An 18,259-nucleotide genomic window follows, 5' to 3' on the forward strand; every position below is an offset into this window, starting at 1 on the left:
AAAAAGCTTTTGGACCACCAAAAGTTGGTTTTTAAGCATCAATCAAGTGAGGATACAACTTCCTCACTTGTCCAATCTCTATCCATTTTGCACTGCTTGGTTTTGAACCTTTGAGTCCAATTCTTAGGTAGTCAACATCCCCACTGCACGTAGTTCTCACCTTCTTTTCCAGAACTGTGTCTTCCTGCAACTCATTAAGATATTTAGGAAACAGATCATTAATAGAAGGCAATTGAATTTTCTTTTCAGGATCTTCAATCAATGAAGGTTCAAACAGTCTCAAGTTCTTTGCATTAACTACTGAATAGATGTGCATGTAAGCTGGCAAATCAAGGCAAAAAGCGTTCTCACCAATTTTCTCAAGTATCTTGAAAGGCCCATACCTTATTGGCTTCAGCTTCTTACCTTCACCTTGCATTTTGTCTTTGCTGATGTGCAACCAGACTTGATCACCAACTTGGAAGCTATGCTCAATTCGATGCTTATCATGCCTTCCCTTGTACTTGGCCTGGCTTTTTTCCAGTTGTTCATGCACTGCCTGATGAATTTCTTAGATCTGTTCAATGAACTTGGTTGCTTTGTCCACATCACTGTGTCCATCAACTGCTATGTCTTTACTAAAGACAAAATCCAAGGGAGACCTTGGTGTAAAACCAAAACAAGTCTCAAAAGGAGATCTTTGTGTAGAAGAGTGTTTAGCACGGTTGTAAGCATGTTGCACATAACATAAATGTTCATCCCAAAGCTTGGGATGCTTGTTGCAATAGCCCCTGAGCAATTGGATCATTGTCCTGTTGACCACCTCTGTTTGGCCATCTGTTTGTGGATGAAAGGTTGTGCTCTTCTTCAGCCTGGTGTCCATCAGTCCTCACAGACTTGATCAAAACTTCCCAACAAATCAGGAATCTCGATCAGATACAATAGAAGTGGGTAACCCAAAATGAACCCATACATGCTGAAAGAACAACTTTGTTGTTTGTTCAGTTGTAATCTACTTGTTACAAGGTATTAAAATACACATTTTGCTGAACCTGTCCACAATAACATATAAATAGTCATGACCTTTTCTAGATTTTGGCAATCCCCCAATAAAGTCGATGGAAACACTTTCCAAAGGATGAGAACTGGAAGTGGAGTGTATAAGCCTAGTTTTCTATTGATGGGCTTTCTTTTAGCACACATGGTACACCCTTTAATATATCTAGAAATTGTTTCATGCATTCTTGGCCAATAACAAAACCTTTGCAACTATGCAACTGTTTTACTTACACCAAAATGACCTGATATTAGAGAAGTGTGTGCTTCTCGGATTATGTTAACTCTTTCAGTTTGAGGAATGCATAACTTTCCCAAATGATACAAGAGTTGGTCCTTAACATGATAATCCAATTCTTCTACTTGTTGCCTTGACTTAAAGTTTCATATACATCTTTAAAATCTACATCTTGAGCATATTGTTCAATGTAGCTTTCATGCAATACTGAGTTATGCTTAAGTATAGTAGATGCATTTATGATTGGTCTGGATAATATATCTGCAACCTTATTGTGTATGTCTTTCTTATATCTGATGACAAGATGAAACTGTTGTAGAAACCCCATCCACCTATAGTGTCTTGATTGTTACAATTTAGTTTGTGAGTGCAAATATTGAAGTGGTTGATGATCTGTATATATAATTGTTTCTTTGCCCAATAGGTAATGTTTCCACTTTTTCACACTCTGTACTAATGCATACAATTCTTTATCATATGTAGGATAATTAACTACTTTAGAGTTAAATGTCTCAAAATGATAACATATGGGTTTACCGTGTTGCATCAACACTGCTTCCATGGCATAGTCACTGGCCTCTGTTTCAATCTCAATTGGTCTTTGAAGATCTGGCAATGCTAGTACTGTTGTTGTACTAATTTTTTCTTTCAAGGTGTGGAAAGCTTTCTGCTATTTGCCTCCCCACTGAAACACCTTGTTCAATCATGTCAAAGCATGTAAGGGAGCTGCAATCAAGGAAAAGTTAGCAATAAACTTTCTCAAATATTGTGCTACTCCTAGGAAGTTCCTAACTTCTGTAGCAGATTTGGGTTTAGGCCAGTTCACAATGACTTCAACCTTATAGGGATCTATCTTCAATTCACCACCCTCTACAATGTGACCCAAATAATTTAAAGATGTTTTGCCAAATTCACATTTTGATAACTTAACATAGAGATTTTCTCCTTTCAAAACATCTAGAGTCTGCTTTACATGCTTCAAAAGTTCTTCCCATGTTTTACTAAAAACAAGAATGTCATCTAGATATACAATTACGAAATCAACAATAAAAGGTATGAGTACATCATTCATAACTCTCATGAAAGTGGCAGGAGCATTAGTTAAGCCAAAAGGCATAACCAGTCATTGATACAGCCCTTGCTTTGTTTTGAAAGCAGTCTTCCATGCATCTTGTTCTGCTACTTTGACTTGATGATAGCCACTACGCAAGTCCAACTTGGAAAAGTAAACTGCTTCTTTCAATTGATCTAATAGATCATCTATGCGAGGAAGAGGATAACGATTCTTGATCGTTATTTTATTTAGTGCTCTGTAATCAATACACATCCTCCACAAACCATCTTTCTTTCTCACCAACAAAATTGGAGATCCATATGGTGATTTGCTTGGCCTTATGAACCCTTTATCGAGCAACTCTTGTACGTGCTTCTTGATCTCTGCATTCTCTAAAGTGGATAACCTGTACATTTCGATGTTAGGCAATGGAGCATCTTGCTGCAAATGAATATCATGTACTATTTCCTTTTTGGGTGGCAGACCTTTAGGTTCTTGAAATAGGATATCATATTCTGAAATAACTTTATCTAAATTAGCTTTCTGTTTAGCATCACAACCTTCAAATGCATTGGTTTTATAAGGGGTCTTTTCCTTTACAACCATTAGTAAAAATTGCTTGCATGAATTTACAATTCTTTTCATCTGCCCTGAGTTTATGAGAATGTAGTTATTTTTGAGCTGATAAGCTCTTATAATATATTCTATTCCATATTTTGTGAGTTGATACTTATTTTCGGTTCTATAGAAAATGGCTTTTCTATCATACAAGTAAAGACTTCCTAAAACAATACCACATATATCCAGGGGAACTATATCTAACTCAACCTCATCTACAAAAGTTGTCCTAATAACAAACCTAAGTTTACATTGTCTAGTCACTTGTAGCTTTGCTTTATCACATACCCAACCTAATGGATATGGCTTCTTGTGAGGTGTTGTTAGTAAGCCCAACTTCTTTACAATTGTTTTAGAAATCAAGTTTACTTGTGAACCACTATCAAATAAAGTATCAATCCTTTGATGTTTGGAAATAACTCTAATATGAAAAAGCTCATGCCTTTTCCTCTCAATATCTTCATTATCAATAGATTGTGCAGAATTACTTGTAGATGCTTCAGAATTTTTACCTTTTATACCTGTGGTTGTGATTGTTGTTTCATCACCTGAGTCTGACCCCAAGTCTTTCTAAATAGCAACAGCAGTCTTCTTCTTACCACCGAACTTCTTGGGTTTCAGCTCCGGATGCAAAGACCAGCAGTGTTCATCATCATGTCCATCCTTCTTGCAGTGAGTGCATGAAGGTTTGTCTTTCTGTACAGTGTTTGTCTTCTTCTCCTTCCATTTTTCCTTCTTCTTTTCCTTGTTCTTGCTTACAGTGGGTTTTGATGATCCCCCAATCTCTGGGTTCACATTCTTGCCTCTAGCCTCCAGATGTGTAGCCTGAACTGATACCTCATCTATGCTAGTAGGGTTAAACATGAGAATGGTGTGCCTCAAATAGCTATGTATACCACCTATATACGTCAGCAAAGTGTCAGGTGAGTCTAGATAAATGCCTAAAATTAAAGCTCTTTTTCTAAATTCCTGGGTATAGCTTTGTACACTTTGCCCCTTTAATTGGCGAAGAGTTTGCCAACTCATCATTACTTGCTGCATATAAGCTAGTGGATAGAATTGTTTTTTAATGGCAAAAACAAATTCACTCTAGGTAGAAAGAATTTTACCATGCTTCTTCAAATCAACTTGTGTACTGCCTTCCCACCACACTAGGGCAATTCCTCCAAGGCGAAGGTTGGCCAGTTGAATCTTTCTCCTTTCTGAATCGATGTTCTGCACCCTGCAATATACACCAATCTATCTAATCCACTTATCTAGCTTCTCTGCATTTAATTCTCCATCATATATTGACAAATCAAATTTTACATCTAATTTAATCAAAGATGTTTTCTTCTTTTTATTTTTAGGGCTAGAAGGAGGTGTTGATGGAGGAGACTCTTCCCCTTTCCCTTTGCCTTTTGAATGGCCATACAGAAGAGGTTCCTCTGTTCCTTTGTCTTATTTTGAGGTTGAACTACTTTCACCTCGACCTTTCTTAAATTCTTCATACATCTCTTCTACCATGGCTCTCATGGTCATGAAACTGTCCATGAACTGAGAGTCTGATTCCAAGGGAATTTCTTTTGCCATTTTCCTCCTAGGATAGACTCTTCCAATTTCTAGATTAGTCTCAACAAGTTATCCTTCTCCTATTTTGAGCTTTGACCTAGTTAGCATTCAACAATCCAGCACAACCTTGTCTAACCTTAGCAAACCTAGAGCTTTGATACCACTTGATATGATAATGAGATCTTAGACAATTATTAAGGTATTACAGACTCATGTGCATGGATTTGCATATATTACTTAGTGCAATGGATCGATAAGATTGTGAATAACATAGACAATGGAGCAATTAAAGAAACATAATAGACACACATAACACAGCAAGATAATCAAGGAGTTCACCCAACACTCTTGGTCCAGCCTTCAGTGGTGACCTCTCTATTATGTCTTCGAAAACATAGTTTTACAAAAGTGAGCTCAATTTGAGTCTCACACAACAGATACAAAACAACAAGGCTTTACTTGGATCCCCCAAGTCTTTTTGAGTACATAGATTCTCCTCACTGACTCTCTGTCTCAGAACTGCTTGTCTCTGTCTTCTGTCTTCTATGGCTTTAAAGCCAATCGGCGTTGTCTGTTCGTTTCCCCTTCTTGGGCTCTCTGGCTCCTGGCCTCTGTCCGCTCGAATCACCCTTTGAGCATTAGCAATCATTGCTAAACGCCTTCAAGGATGGTGGCCACCTATTCTGTAACGGAATGGGCCATCGATGCCTTTGAAATCCCAAAAATGGTCATTCTCTCTTTACACAGAGAAATACACGTAAAACTGTGAAAATCTGCCAATCTGCCGTTTATTGGATTTGAAATATTATAAATTCCGCTCTATACTCCTATCGGGTCCGCCTTTATATCGCTTATCTCATCTCCATCGTTGATCTGAGAGATCTTGATCCAACGGTTGAGGTTCATTTCGGGCGGCTCATGTGTACGGGAGTTAACCGCCCGAAAGGGGTGGTTTTCTCTCTCCGGCGCCTGGCCACGTGGCAGCTAGTGTATGGGCTCGGGCGGGGCCCAGCCAAAACCACTTACCGCCTACGTCCCGCCCGAAATCCTGCTTGTTTCAGATCTCGAAACATATACACCTACATGTATAAACCCTTTCTGGTTCGGTTTCATCGCTTTATTCACATTTTTTTGGTTTTTGGTTTATTTAACGAAAATGTGATTTACATTGAAAAACCCATTTTACTGGACTTGAAATATTATCAACTATCACCCATAATCCTGTCGGGTCCATTTTCATTGCATTGGCACTCTATTCTTTGTATTTCGTTTATTTAACGAAAACGCAAAATACAAAGGAAAACAGTGTCTTCCGGAACTCAAAATATATGTGTTTTCATTTATAACCCCGTCGGGTCCGACTGTCGCTCCGATGCGATATTGCGATGTGACTTTTCACAATCACATATCGCATAAGCCCCTGGGCTGTTCTAAGCGCTCCGTTGTAATCTGCCGATGCGATATGGTGGATTAACCTGAGCCGTTGATCTGCACGCTTGATCGACGGTCATCGTTGACCCCGCTGGTCGCTATCGCAACATTTATATGGCCGCCTCCGATAAGCTCCACCTGCCTTCGCCGATTGCGATATGTCAATCAGATCTAGACCGTTGATCAGCTAGATCTGACGGCTCCTGTGAAAAGTTGTTCTAAGCCTCCGATAGGCCTTATTTCACTGTTTTCTTCATGTTTTTCACTCGCGATAGTGTAATCCACCTTTTTTAAAGGTTTTCTTTATGCGATAGTTTTTAACTATGTGAAGACTTATAGGTTTTTAGGATCCATTTGGATCACTTTATGAGGATATCTGAAATAAGAGATCAACTACAAGAATTGGGAGAGATAACGTCTGATAGATAAATGACTACTATAGTGCTCAATGCACTACCGGAAGAATGGGGCAACTTCACATCAAGTATCTATGGGAAAAAGGAAGTCGTTCCATTCAATGAACTTTGGTCACTATGCAAAATTGAAGAAATCGGGTTGAAGGAAAAATCTAATGTAGGATCAAATGAGAAAACTCAAGCATATGTTTTTATGACAGAGAAAAGGGAAGTTTGGGAAATTTGGTCCTCATAAATGAAAGAAGAATATGGAAAAGGTTCAATGCTATGGATGTCAATAATATGGGCATTATAAGAGAGATTGTCCTAAGCTCAATAAGGACAACAACAAAAGAGGAAGGGAAGAAGGCCATATCACTGAAGAAGTGGAAGAAGTTGAAAAGAAGAAATCCAAGGAGGAGGAAGTAAAATATCTCTATTATGATTGAGATGGTTTTCCTCACCTAGTTCTTTTCAAGTTTTTGTTTCAAATTTTCTGTTGTAAAGTATAACTATCATGGTAAGAATCAATCGAAGCATGATATGATGCATCATGCTAGGAGATGGCATCATATAAGCATATGATTGAAAGCAAGAGCTCGTAACATCATCATAGAGAAGTATGAAAGATAGTTGAAATAGAAGTTTGTGCATGTCACCTATAGAAGGATGTAGTTCTTGGTAACCTCATTAGAAGCATAAGTAATACTTATGGGAAAAAGAAATTCATCTATTATAGAGTTTGTCATACATCATTCAAAAGGATCATTTGTAGGATGAGGATAGTCAAGATCCTCCAATGGAATCTTCATTGGAAGTTTCACCTACTAGAAGAAGCAAGTGTCTCAACGATAATTCCAACTTGTATGGGATTCATGGGATGATGGTACGATGACAAAAGAAGTGAAGCAGGTCAAGGGATTGAATTTCTCTCAATCAAGAAAGCTGCCAAAGGAAGACTATATGACAAAAAGAAAGAGATGAGGTATGTATGCTTGTACTTGATAAACTAGAGCCATGTCATATGGTTGCAAATTTTATGAATAAGTTCTCTACCTCAAAAACATGATAAAAAAAAAGGGATCTCCTCTTGTGAATGGATGCATGAAGGCATGATTCACACATTGACTAGATGAAATCAACATCATATGTCCTCATATGAAATGTGAGGTAGTTGGCAAAGTTGAAGGAACTATGATTGGAAGTTCCTGAGAGGAAATGTGTTAATAAAATAATGAAGAGAACATAAAAAAATGCAACTATGGAGAAAGCAATCAACATCCAAGGACTGAAAAAATTGACTATGATATCTCCATGGGAAAGATATGAAGATCCTAATAAAGTCTAAAAATGAAAGAGACCCTTGACGTGTATATGTGTTTGGAGATGTGTCAATATATGTGCAGGATGTTGATACAAGCAAGAAGATGTAATGATGAAAGACAATGACAAAGATAATTTTGATTTAATGATCATTTTCTAGTTTTGAACAATATTTGGATGGTCTAATACAGGGCTACCAAGGGAATAGTTGTATATGTCATCTACCACTGACACTCATGTGGTAGTATTAAAGATCCTGAAGGAAACATGATGCGAAGAAGGTAGCAAGGTAGGAAGGAAGGCCAGATATGGACTAATAGATCAATTTCTGATGAAATGAAGTATGACACGACTCGTGAATGAAAGTGATGAATGGTATCTTCCCTACAAGAAGTCCCAAAATAATGCAGGATCCATATCAAAGAAGCAACTCATGACATCGAAGGAAAGAGTCCCACAAGAAGTTGTTTGTCCCATGATCTCCACCTAAAGAGCTGCTGGAAGCAAGCCCTTTGTCAAGTCCTTGATCAAGAGGGAGCTTGGGTACATTCCTTTTATAGGAATGGGTACATTCCTTCATTTGAATGGGTATGTCCTCCCTACTTAAGAGGGAGAAATAGACACATCATTCTTGTCTTCACCTGGGAAGATAGAATGGAGGATTGGGTAAGCATCTGGCATTCGATACTCTTTGAGGATGTGGTAGCACATCCAAGATAAGAGTATTCATAGAGGACCCATATTCTTTGAGGACTGGGAATCCAAGATAATAATAGTCCCGGAGGAACATACGCTGAGAGAACCTAGGTGGGGTATGTTCCGAGAGAAACAATGATGAGGGTGTCTATAAATAGTTTTTCTCGCCAACATTGTGCTTTGGTCTTGTGGAGAGATAGAGCTATTAGTCAAGGCCTTGCTATGTGACAATTTTGGATGATAGGATGCTAAATGGATGGGTTACCAATCCAACTCTTCTTATAAGAATTCTTCATATTGAAAATGTCCAAGTACCTTGTATGGATTATGAATGCCTCCCTAGTTAAGAGGGAGTGTTGAAATATGTAACTAGGTTCGGTCTTCATAATGACGTGTAATCATGATTTTATGTAATTAATGAAAAGGAAAAAAATAAAATTATCTTGTTATGCTTGAGGCATGGGTTTCATGCTTAAGGAATTTTTATAGATCAAGCTCCCATTGTGAACTATTAGGATTGGTCATTAAATTATAAAGTCAATTGATTCATTGTCATGTATTGAAGACCCATTTGGGCATGGTACATATTGTAAAAAGAGAATTTATTTGTGTCATAAGCCCTCCAAGACCATGTCAAAAGTACTTCATTGGGGTGGCCTTCAAAAGTAGATGAAGATCATTCTAGAAGAGGTTGTCGGCCCAGTCACAAGCTCAAGTCAGCTTCTTTAGCATGGGAAGACTACAAGGAGGAATCAACCTCACTTGGGATATGTTCGTTCAAGCATCTGAAATTCAAGAAGAAGTGTGAGAAAACACCAGAAGGCAGCTTCATAACCAGCGAAAGGAAAAGGAAGGAGAGCAAAGAGTTTTTGGCACTATTTTGGGTCATCTTCCTCGCACATATGATAGATATTAGGGTTTCTGCAGTAGGGTTATATCAGTCCTTGAAGAAGCCAAGAAGGAGGTCATTGAACCAGTGTTCTTGCTAGCCGATATCAGAAAGGGAAGTCTCCGAGTCAAGCGAAGAAGGAAAGCATCACCAAACTCCTCCAATCAGCTCATACGTGTGGAATTGTAGAGGTTTAGGCAGGGCGAGAATTACATGATTGTGGAAAAGGGCCGAAATTTCATAATAGCCGAGATTAACAGTACTAGAAGTCAGTAGGACTAGTATTAACTTAGGCAAGCAGGAGAAGTTGGGGAAAAAGGTCTTGTGACTTGGTCTTGGAATTCATCACTTGAAGATTCTATAAGAAGAAGAATTTGTTTAGGTTTTCCTCTCAAGTGGGAGAGGTTTTGGCCTTGGATGTTTTCCTATACCTTGTGTCCCTTGTCTTATTATTGTTTATATTTTGATATTTTTTTTATGAACTAAACATTATAATAAAGAAGAACCTAATCAAAAGAAGTAAAAGTATTCACAAGCAGTTAACATTTCTGGAGAAATCACCTCTTGTCTCTGCTCAAGATTTCTCAATAGGGCTTCCACTGCAGAAAAGAGATCAAACTACAGTCATACCAAAGAATCCGGATTTTGGTGTCAATATAGTCTAAATTGAAGTTCGAAGTCTAGAATAGAAGGGACCTTGCCAAGCGAAGGAAAAGAAAGACTTCCCTTATTACCTCACATGTGCGAAAATTGCAGAAAGCTATAGGTAGTCGAAAATTGCAGGAAGAGTCTATGTTTAGTATTGCAGGGCCGAGGTCAAGAAGAAGGAGAAGTTGCAGCAGTTTCTAGTCAAGGTTGACTTTGTTTGACTTGACAAGAAGAGAGCAAGGTTTGACTTGATCTTGGAGGGGTTTTTGGTCAAGGGTCTAGGTCTTGGAATTCATCAATTGAAGATTTTATAAGAAGAATTCTTGTGGGTTTTCCTCTCAGAGTTGGAGAGGTTTTGGCCCTCAATGATCGCCTATATCTTGTGTCCTTTGTCTTATTGTTCTTTTTGATTTGGTAGTTGTTTTATGAAGAAAAAACACTAATAATAATCTAAAGAAGAAGAATCTAATTAAGTGAAAATACACCACAAATAGTTATCAAGCAAGATAAATCATCTTATGTTGTTGCCCTTAGATTTCTCAACATGGTATCAGAGCTAAGGTGACAAGTCAAGGAAGGGAAGTTGAAATAATGATACTCAAGGGCCAAAGCACTAGAAGATAATCAAGAGCATCAATCATAAAAAATGAGCACACATTGCAAAGGCATCTCAGGGACAAGGATTTCATCATCACCTAAAATAAGGAAGACCTCAAAAACCCTACCTCCACTAAAAGGACTTTTGAAACATCTTGAAGTCTACACCTCCAAAGGAAGCAAGAGAAGGAATTTCCATCATCATCAAGTAACCAAGGATATCTCTCCACTTTGAATGAACACTTTTGAAGGAAGGCACCTAATAAATCTTATATCATCATCATCATCATCATCAAAATCAAGAAGGCAACAAGTTGAAGATATTGTCATCGAGGAGTATCTTCACAAGTATCTTTATGTCCACATCTGAATCTATCAAAATCTCTTTTTGCAAGGAAAGGAACAATTTGCTTGGGTCATCAAACTTTCTTGCATGGTATCAGAGCTAAGGTGACAAGTCAAGTAAGGGAAGCTTAAAGAAGGATAATCAAGGGCCAAAGCACTAGAAGATAATCAAGAGCATCAATTGTAAAAAAGGACCACACATCGCAAAGGCATATCAAGGACAAGGATTTCATCATCGCCTCAAAGAAGGAAGACCTCAAAAGCCCTACCTCCACTAAAAGGACTTTTGGAACATCTTGAAGTCTACACATCCAAATGAAGCAGGAGAAAGTGTTATCATCATCATCAAGGAACCAAGGAGATCTCTCCTCTTTGAATGAACACTTTTGAATGAAGGCAACTTCATTGAGAAGACATCTTCTATCATCATCATCGTCATCATCAAAATCAAGAAGGCAACAAGTTGAAGATATTGTCATAAAGGAGTATCTTCACAAGTAAGTATCTTTATGTCCACATTTGAATCTATCAAAATGTATTTTTACAAGGAAAGAAACAAGTTGGTTGGGTCATCAAACTTTCTTGCATGGAAGAAGGGGACAGATTTGATGTTCATAGAAAATGAAGTTGTGGAACATGTTAAGGGCTCAATTGCAAAACCTCCAAAGGAAGAAGCTCAAGCTCATGCAAAGTACATGAAAGGGGAAGTAAGGGCTCAAAGGATTCTTATAGAATCCATCAAAGATCCCCTCATTCCATATGTTTCAAAGTTGGAGACATCAAAAGAAATATATGAGAAGTTAGTAGAATTTTTCTCTGTAAGTATTGCTACAGAAGTGATATCGTTAAGACAAGAACTCTACAAGATGAAGATATCAAAGGAAGATGGAATAACCTCATACTTTATGAGGGTATCCAAAATAAGAGATCAATTACAAGAATTGGGAGAAATAATGTTTGATAAGGAGATGACTACTATAGTACTCAATGCTCTACCGGAGGAATGGGGCAACTTTACATCAAGAATCTATGGAAATAAGGAGGCTACCTTGTTCAATAAATTGTGGTCACCATGAAAAATTGAAGAAACCAGGCTAAAGGAAAAAAGGGATGTAGGATCAAATGAGCAAACACAAGCATTCGCTACCATGGCTAAGAGAAAAGGAAAGCTTGGTAAGTTTGGTCGTCATAAAAGGAAAGAAGAATATGGTGAAGGTTCAATGATATGGTTTTCAAGGATATGGGCACTACAAGAGAGGTTGTCCCAAACTCGAGAAGGAGAACAACAAAAGAGGAAGGGAAAAAGCCCATACCACTGAAGAGGTGGGAGAAGCTGAAAAATAAGAAATCAAAGAAGGAGGAAGTAAAAGATCTCTACTACGATTTAGATAATCTTCTCCACCAAGTTATTTTCAATTTTTGTAAAGTATAGTTGTCATGGAAAGAAGCAATAGAAGCATGATAAGATGCATCATTAGGAGATGGCATCATACGATTGAAGAAAGAGCTCATGAGATCATCATAAGAAGCTTGAAAGATAGTTGAAGTAGAAGCCTATGGCAGTCATCATTAGAAGGAAGTAGCTCTTGGTAACCTCATTAGAAGCATAAGTAGTACTTATGGGTCGAAGAAAGTAATCTAATGCAGAGCTCATCATACATCATTAGGAAGGAGCATTTGCAAGATGAGGACAACCAAGATCCTCCGTTGAATTTTCATTAGAAGATTCACCTCTTGGAAGAAGAAAGTGTCTCGCTGAGAATTCCACCTTGGATGGGATTCATTATTTAGAAGAATGATGGTATGATGACAAAGGAATGCAACATGTCGAGATGGTTGAAGTACTCTCAATCAAGGAAATGAAGTTGTTGAAGGAAGCCTATATGACCAAAAGAGGAAAAGAGGTATGTATGCATATGTTTAATGAATTAATTCATGTCATCATATAGTTGCAGATAGCATGGATAAATACTCTACCTCATGAGTATAATCAAAGGAAAGGGATATCTTTCATTGGAAGGATGCATGAAGGCATGGTTCACATATTGACTAGATGAAATCAACATAATATGTCCTCATATGGAATATGAGGTGGTTGACAAGGATGAAGAAATTATGGATGTAAGTTCCTAGGGAGAAATATGTGTAGAAATAAAGAAGAGATCAAGAAAGATGCAACTATGGTCACATGAAAAAGGAATTCAACATCTGATGACTAGTAGAATTGGACATGATATCTCCATGGGAGAGATATGAAGACCTTGGGAATTTCTCGAAAGAAAGAAGACCCTTGACAATTGAATATCTTGGATATGTGTCAATATGTATGCAGGATGTTGATTTTGCAACAAATCAGATGTCATGATCAAGGTGTTGGACATTGGATAAACCAACACTCCCCGTTTGTTAACCGCCTCTCATGGATCCTTATCTCTGGCGATGTGATCGTTGACTAATACTTGCGGGTTTTGGTCTAACGACAATCGTGATTCCCAACAAGTGGTACCAAAGTGTAGGTCACGAGTTCGATACACACCTAGCTCGCGTTGGGGGTGAGATTGTTGGACATTAGATAAACCAACGCTCTCTGTGTGTTTCATGACATGGACTAATCGCTTCTCATGGATCCTTATCTCTAGCGATGCGATCGTTGACTAAAACCTACGGGTTTTAGTCTAACGAAAATCGTGATTCCCAACAGAAGGGCCATCACAAAATGTGACTTTTGATTTGATGTTCATTCTTTATTTTGAATTATATCTGGATGGGCTAAATACAGGGCTACCGAAAGAGAGTTGTAGATGTCACCTACAACTAGTACTCGTGGTGGGATGAAAGATCTTGAAGAAAACATGATGTGGATTATCTAGTTGTATGAAAGAAAGCCAGATATGGACTAGAAAATCACTTTACAATGAAAGGAAGGATGACATGACCGACATGATTCGTAAAGGAAAGTGATGGATGGTCAATTCCCTACAAAGAAGTCTCAAAAGATGAAGGCTCCATAATATTAAAATAAAATTCATGACATTAAATGGAGGAGAACTACAAGTAGTTGAAGGTCCCATGATCTCCACTAAAGAAGATATGGTTGCTGCTGGAAATAGGTCCCTAGTTAAAAGGGAGAAGGGAAGCAAGTTTCAAGAAGGAACTTGGAAGCAAGTCCCTAACTAAGAGGGAGCTTGGATGTCCCCATGTGAGAGGGATCTTGGGTACATTCCTTTTATAGGAATGGTACATTCCTTCATAGGAATGGGTATATCCTCCCTAGTTAAGAGGGAGAGATAGGCACATCATTCTTGTCTTCACGTGGGAAGAAAGAATGGAGGATTCGGTAAGCATCTAGCATCTAATACTTTTGAGGATGTGGTAGGGAATCGAAGATAAGAGTTTTCGTGGAGGATGGATATTATTTGAGGATTGGGAATCCAAGATAAAAATAGTCTTGGAAGGACATACCCTGTGAACACCTAAGGGGGGTATGTACCTTGAGAGACAATGATGATGGTGTCTATAAGTCATTGGTCTTGTCGGCATTGTGCTCTTATCTTGTGGAGATATAGAGCTATTAGTCAAGGCCTTGTTATGTAACAATGTTGGTTGATATGATGCTATACAGATGGGTTACCAATCTGACTCTTCTTATGAGAATTCTTCAGGTTGAGAATGTCCATGTACCTTGTATGGACTATGAATACCTCCCTAATTAAGGAGTGTTGAAATATGTAACTATGTTCAGTCTTCATAATGACATAAGTAATCATGATTTTATATTTGATGTAATGAGAAAAATAAGTTTATTATTGTTGTTCTTAATGCATGGGTTTCATGCTAAAGGAAATTTATTTTTAGGTCTAGCTCCCATTGTGAGCTCCTAGGGCTTGTCATTGAGTCTACAAGTCATTAAGTCATTGTCATGTATGAAGGACCCATTTGGGCAAGTTACATAATGTAAAAGAAAATTATTTGAGTCGAAATAGAGTCAAGAAAAACCTCCAAGATCAAGTCAAAATACATGCAACAATTTAATCTTCCAAACATGTTAATTCGGCCTAGAAGTTGAGACAAGTCGACCTATTTCTATGGGACTAGAAGACTATATAAATAAGACTAGTTGACCTCCTTTGGAAGCAAGCATCTCACATAAGAAACTCGACCAAGAGCACTGAAATCATCTAGGGAAGAAGAAAATCGAAGAGGAAGAGGCATATTTCTAGGATTGTTTTTGGGCTAAAAATATCACATGTGCAAGTTGAAGCTAGGGCTTCCACTGCAGAAAAGAGATCAAACTACAGTCATACCAAATAAGTTGAATTTTTGTGTCAATATAGTCTAAATTGAAGGTCGAAGTCTAGAAGAGAAGGGACCTTGCTAAGCAAAGGAAAATAAGGGCCAAAATTGCCCTTATTACCTCACACGTGCAAAAATCACAGGAAGCTACAGGTAGCCGAAAATTGCAGGAAGAGTCTTTTCCTAGTATTGCAAGGTCGAGGTCAAGAAGAAGGAGAATTTGCAGCAGTTTCTAGTCAAGGATGTGTTGAAGAAAGTGTAACTAGGTTTGGTCTTCATAAATGTAATTTTATCCTTGTACTTGTAAGAGAAAAGAATTATTATTTTTTAATTATCAAGATTGGGTTTGTTTCCCATTTGATAGGTCAAGCACATGTTTAAGCGCTTCTAGGAAAGTCAAAGAGTCAATGTAATTGTTGAAGACCCATGTGGGCATCTTACACTATGTAAATATATGTACTAGAGTCAAAGAAATATGTCAAAGGTGGTCCTCCAAATCAAAGACAAGTCTCATCTTCATGTCGGCTCAAAAAATTAATATTTGGTGCACTTAAGGTCAAGTCGGCCTCTCTAACTCAAGTCAGCCCAAATAGGAGGGACAAACTCCTATATATAGGGCAGTTCTACCTCACAAAAGGACCATCAAGTGATCTCTAAAATCAGCGAGAGAAAGAGTCAAGAAAGAAGTGTGAAAAGGAGCAAGAAGGTGCTTCTAGGTCAGCGAAGAAGGAGAGGAAGGAATCTGAGTTTTGGAGAATTGTTTTAGGCCTCTTTTTTGTCACATGTGCGAAGGAGAAAAAGCTCATTCTGCTTCCATATTAGATCTGCAATTGCAGTCATAAGAAGTAGCTCGGTTGGGCTAGAAGAGATCACTAATCAAAGTCTCCTCATCAAGCGAAGAAGGGGACACTTAAAGCGAAGGAAAGAAGCAAGTAAAAAGATCTATCTCAAGCCCTAGATCAGCCACACGTGCTAAGAAATCAAATCTGCAGTAGGGTTAAGAGGATCAACCTCTAACTCAAAGATATACCAAAAGAAGAACCACATTCTCTAGTCTAAGTATCAAGAAGAAGGGATATTTCCAAGCGAAGGAAAGGAAGGCACCAAAGAAGAGGTCTCTAATGAGACCTAGGGTTTCTGCAGTTTCCAGAAAATAAGCAACAAAAAGTGTCATCATTTATCGGAAGAAGTGCGAAGAAAGAGATAAAAGTGCAGTGTAGGAGGCATTGATTGAAGGACAAAAAGGAAGTTGCAAAAGAGAGATTGTGTCGTGTGCTTGGAGGATCTACTGGTCAAGGGTCTAGGGTTTGTCATTTGTAAATTGAAGCATCAATAAGAGAATTTTGTAGAAGGGTCTTCCTCTCTAGGAGAGAGAGGTTTTGTCCTAGTTGAAAGCCAACATCTTGTGTTTTTGTCTCTTTTGTTTTGGTAACTATTTGATGAAGTAAGAGAACACACTCTAATAATAATAAGAGAAGATTGTGCTAATAAGAAAGGTAAAAATTACCTCACAAATAGTTATCATCTTCTGAAGAATCTCATCCTACCTAGATGCACTAGATTTTTCAACAGAATGATGTTGTTTGACTTGACAAGAAGAGAGCAAGGTTTGACTTGATCTTGGAGGGGTTTTTGGTTAAGGGTCTAGGTCTTGGAATTAGTCGATTGGAAATTCTATTGGAAGAATAATTCTTGTGGGTTTTCCTCTCAGAGTTGGAGAGGTTTTGGCCCTCATTGATCACCTATATCTTGTGTCCTTTGTCTTATTATTCTTTGTGATTTGGTAGTTGTTTGATGAAGATAAAACACTAATAATAATCTAAAGAAGAAGAAGCTAATTAAGTGAAAATACATCACAAACAATTATCGAGCAAGATAAATCATCCTATGTTGTTGCCCCTAGATTTCTCCACACCATGAACTGCTAATCCATTTACCCTATATGAGAATACAATTGTAGTTCCTTAAATGAAACTACAAAACCATGGGAAAAACCACCATGTACCACAAAATTACTTTTAGCAAAAAATTGTGTGAAAAACTGCCAAAATCTTTTTTGGGGGAAGATGTTGCCCCCCTGCCCCCGCTATTATTCTCAGTGCAACAAACATCATGTGCAGACAGTTGTGTAAAGAATATAACACATATTCAACAATAATAATAATCATTCTTCCCAACTACTTGAAATAAAACCAATTGACTAAAAAAAAAAAACATCATTCTTGCCCTTCTTTAAAAAAATACCTAACCAAATTTCATAGCCAAAAAACAATTAATTAAATTAAGGACAACGGCCAAAAAACAATTAATTAAATTAAGGACAACGCAAACTTTTTATATAAAAAACAAAGTTTTGAAAAGGAAAAACTTAAATACAATTGTTATGAAAATTATTTTTGAACTGTTGCAAGCCCGCGCTGGCTCGACCTAGCCGCCCCCATCCCCTGTGCTGCCTCCTGCGGCCTCCCCGCCTGGCAGCCTCCTGCTGCTGGGCTCTCCCAACCTTGCTTCGACCCCTCTGGGTCGCCTCCACTTCCATCTCTCGGCAGCCCTCTTCAGTTGAGTGGATCGAGCGTTTGCGCTAAGGGTTGGCCCAGGCACCAGCTCTGCTGCGCCCAGCCATGCCGTCTTCTGGGGGCCCGGATCTCATGGACCCTCCCCTGCCACCTCCACCGGAGGTTACAGCTTTCAAAGCCATGATTGCCTCTGGTAGCAAGCGCCCGCCTTCAGCCAGTCAACAGAAGTTCGTTAAGAAGCTGGAAACCATTCCCTCGGTAGCCCTTCCTGAAGAAGAAACATGTAAAGCAGCATTGAATCTAGCTGAGAGAGGTCTCATAGGCCAGTTCACGGGCCTCTGGCCCTCTCCCAAGTCGGTGGAGGACTGGACTCAAAGGAACTGGAAGCCGTTAATCAAAGAAGGAATAAAAAGCTATTTCGTAGGCAAAGGTTTTTTTGTCTTCGTCTTCGAAAGTGCAGAGGACAGAAGCCTAATCTTCAGAAACGGACCTTATTTCATGGGCCCCCAAGGTCTATACCTCAACAAATGGTCGCTAGACTTCGACCCAGCTCAGGATGTCCCATCTACTGTACCGGTGTGGGTGCGGCTCCCCCACCTCCCACTCCACTGCTGGAATCAAAAGTCCCTC

This window comes from Pinus tabuliformis, chromosome 7, assembly GCF_031772625.1.
Source record: "Pinus tabuliformis cultivar Carrire ecotype Pingquan chromosome 7, CPIR1, whole genome shotgun sequence".
Taxonomy (NCBI): Eukaryota; Viridiplantae; Streptophyta; class Pinopsida; order Pinales; family Pinaceae; genus Pinus; species Pinus tabuliformis.